Raw genomic sequence first — 3,992 nt, forward strand, 5'->3', positions numbered from 1 at the left:
TTGTACAAATGCACAATTTTACGCTTTTTCTCTATCTTTCTATTGCGCTTCTGCTTATCATCCAAAACCAAGCTGTACCGTGCGGAATCGCCGCTAAAAAATGCAGAGCCGCCGAAATCATTCCTTCTACTGTGATGTTGCGTTCCAGGTTGAAGAAGCTCTTTTCTTGGCCTTGATTGCAGCCCAACCCAACACAATGGCCCAATCTGAATAGAAGACCATGGAAGAGGATCCCTAGCAGACTAACAGGCCCTAATCTTTTAATATCCCCACGTTTACAGTTTATCTCCAATTCTCCATGGCTAAAATTTCAAATTTTTACCTCTCTCAAGTCTCAATCTATGACTCTCTCTGACTCTATCTCTCTATCCCTCTGAAATTTGAATTTCGCGTGACCGGAATCCCTAGTTTGGAGCGACGTCGACTCGTTGTGAGGTTTGCCGCTGGTGTTGTCGAATCGGACTGGTGGTGGCTAGACTACGTGAGCATCACTTTGAGATTGCGACTTGCGAGACTCTTTGGTCCTCTGACTCCGCCTCTCTAACTCTAGAATCTGGATCGTTGCTCTTCTCCTCCCCTTTGCTGCTAGTTCATCAGGTAAATTAAGACCTCTTTATCCTCTTTAGTCTTTAGTCTTCAATATTCAATCTACTACTTATTAATCAAACTTCAATTGAAAAGTAAATATGTTCAATTTACTAATCGAATCTTTTCAATTGAAAAGTCTAATTGATTAAACTTTAAAGTAAATATTTCTACTACTTATTGCAAGCAAGAGCATTGAACAGGATTCAAAGCCTCTCCATTTTTTCTGCCTTTGTCACACCTTTTGTCACCCACTGTTAACAATTATTTTTATTTTTATTTTGGCAAAAATTGCTATTATTTTGATTTATTATTTTAGATGTTAATTATTGTGAATCTTTGTTTTATCTTCTCCTTCTATGTTTATACATGCTTAATCTCTGAGCATCATGTCTTACCTTAATATATTATGCTCAATGATGTTTAACACAAAATGTATTGAGATAGTAGTTGTCTATGATTGAAAATTTCAGAATCTTGTTGGGATGGAGGCTTTGGTGCACACCGTACCATTAGTTTAGTAACTGTATATGAGCATTAAAATTTTATAAGCCATGAGATCTGAGGGCACTCTACATTTTTACCCGCTTATACTTAGAACTTTATGTGACAAGATTTATTAGTTTTGATATGATGTTGTGACTTAAATAGTACTTTAGTTATCTTAGTGGCTTAAATTTGTTTTACTCTATTTTGTTCTAAATTACTTAAAAAGTTAAAATATTTTATTGAAATTTTTTAGTTGAATTTCTTTTAACTGAATGGTTGAATTGTTGTTGTGGCATTGAATATAATTCTTGAATTTTTGTTATGCTGGTATTTTTTGTTCAAATTGGATTCTTAAACTTTTATTGTTGAACTTGGATGGTTGTAATTGGCATTAAACACAATTCTGTAATTTTTGCTAAATTATTGAATTTTTGCTATGATATTGAACTAATTTATTGAATATTTATTGTTTTAATTTTTTCTAAATTAAAATGGCATCGAGTTAAGCTAATGCAAGTGAAAATCAGACTAACATTCCAACTTCTCAGCTAAAAAATACAGCTGGAATTACTAGTAAAAGAAAAGTTGCTAAGAATACTCTTAGAAGTAGAACTGATATAGGATGGGAGCACGAAATATTTGTTGGAGAAGATGAAAAGAAGATACAATATAAATACTGTAAAAAAATTTTTATGGAGAGTTTATAGATTGAAACATCACTTAACAGAAACTTAAAAAGATGTTAGGGCTTGTATAACTGTAGTGATGAAGTTAAGAAGCAAATGTGGGATGTTGTTAGTGGGTTGCAAGTAAATTTGATGAAGCAAACAAGCATGGGTGGGGCAAGTCAGGTGAAGCTACTAAAGAAGGTGACATTACCGGTAAAAAAAGAAAGGAAAAAGAATTATATGGCAACATATTCAAGAAAACACATATTAGTACTCAAACAACAATCAACAATATATTTAAGAATAATTTGAAAGAGGAAGTATGTTTAGATATTAGTTCTTTATTTACAACAATGGTATCTCTTTTAATGTATCAAGGAGCGAGGAATACAATGGAATGTTTAAGAAAGCTATAAGATATGGATAAGGATTCAAGCCACCATCCTACCATGAATTAAGGGTGTCTCTTTTGAAGAAACACGTGGAGCTTGTTCAACAATCACTAGAGGAACATAGAGCATATTAGAATCAAGTTGGTTGTATAATAATGACTGATGGTTGGACAGATAAGAGAAGACGGATTATCCTAAATTTTTTTGTTAATAGTCCTAAAGGGACTATTTTTTTTAAAATCTATTGATGTCTCTCATATTAATAATACAGTTGATAAGATTTTTAAAATAATAGATGATGTGGTTGAAGATGTTGGTGAAAAAAATGTCATCCAAGTTGTCACTGACAATGCGGCTAACTACAAAATTGCCAGAGAAATGCTAATGAAAAAGAGAAAAATGTTGTTTTTGAATGCCTTGTATGCGCAGCACATTGCATTGATTTAATATTAGAATACTTGGAAAAGAAAAGTAACATTTCACAATGATACAATTTATAAAGGTAAAAAAATTACTACTTACATAAATGCTAGAACTGCTTTTATTGCACTACTACACATTCACACCAAGGAAAAAGATTTGGTGATGCTGGTTTGATCCATTTTGTAACTTTTTACCTTACTTTATCTTGGGATGCCTCAATGATAACAAAATTTCTTTAATAAGAATGTTTCTTTCTGATCAATGGACTTTTAGTAAATTTGCAAAGACAAAAGATGAAAAGATAATTGCAAGTGTGGTATTGAATAAGATGTTTTGAAAAGAAGTGGTAATTTGCTTGAGGTGTGCCTACCCTCTTCTTCATGTGCTTCGTATGGTGGATTCAGAAGAAAAGCCAGCAACGGGGTTTATTTATGAAAAAATGAAAAGTACAAAGGAGAAAATACGAGATGCATTTCAAGAAGTTGAGACAAGGTAAATTTCTTAATTATTTTTTAATTAATGCATGAAAATATTTTTTATTTTGTAACTAATTAATTTATTTTTCTATGTTTTAATTATATACCTATTTGCAAGGTTGTCAAACTCGCGAGTCTAAGTAAACTCGTGGAGCTGACCTAGACTCGACTCACGAGTTAACTCGTAGACTCGTACGAGTTCACCTGTTATGAAGTTTATATATATCATACATAATGTATATTTTACTCAATTCTAACCCTTCAAAATTAATAATATCAATCTTAAAGCACATAATAAATTAAAATAATAGCATACATTATAACAAATACTTTAAAATATACATTCAAATCCTCTATAATTATTCTTATACAAATACAACATAGAACACACAAAATTAAAAATTCTAAATATGTAATACTAAATCTTAAATTGAACATTGAACGATATCAAATAATCAAATTAACTCTAATAAAAATAATTAATTACTAATCAGCCATGAATGGATAAACCATCTGGCCATCTAACATAAATGATAAGCAATAGGCTAAAATTAGAAGTAATAAAATTTAAAAAGAAAAAAAACTAAATCAAGAAGCAAAGGCTCAAAGAAAGGGCAAAAAGCATACAAAAAATAGAGGATACAGAAGAAAAGAAGGGGCAAACTAGAGTAGAGATAGGACTGTAGGAGAAATAGTCAAACTCGTGAACGGTGATAGCACGATGGAGTTGCGGATAGTGGAGATGTGAAGAAATATAAAGCAGAGGGCAACATAGGTAAAATTCACAAAGACAATGGCGCAAATCAGGGTAGAGGTAGCAGACGCCGCAAGCGAACAACGGCAGCTCGACGGGGAACGGCGACTACGGCAGAACATGTAAAAAGTGAGACTTGAGAGAAATGACGCAGACGAGTGAGTTGTGAGTGAGTTTTCTTTCTTTCTTTGGGAGTGTTATCGTA

General features: G+C 32.5%; 1 pseudogene; it reads left to right on the forward strand.

Annotated features, from left to right (window-relative positions):
• Positions 1–1,565: 1,565 nt before the first annotated feature.
• LOC148550915 (uncharacterized) lies at positions 1,566–3,053 on the forward strand (annotated as a pseudogene).
• The last annotated feature ends 939 nt before the right edge of the window (positions 3,054–3,992 follow it).

This window comes from Arachis ipaensis, chromosome B7 (genome assembly GCF_059453495.1).
Source record: "Arachis ipaensis isolate K30076 ecotype BB chromosome B7, ASM5945349v1, whole genome shotgun sequence".
Classification (NCBI taxonomy): Eukaryota; Viridiplantae; Streptophyta; class Magnoliopsida; order Fabales; family Fabaceae; genus Arachis; species Arachis ipaensis.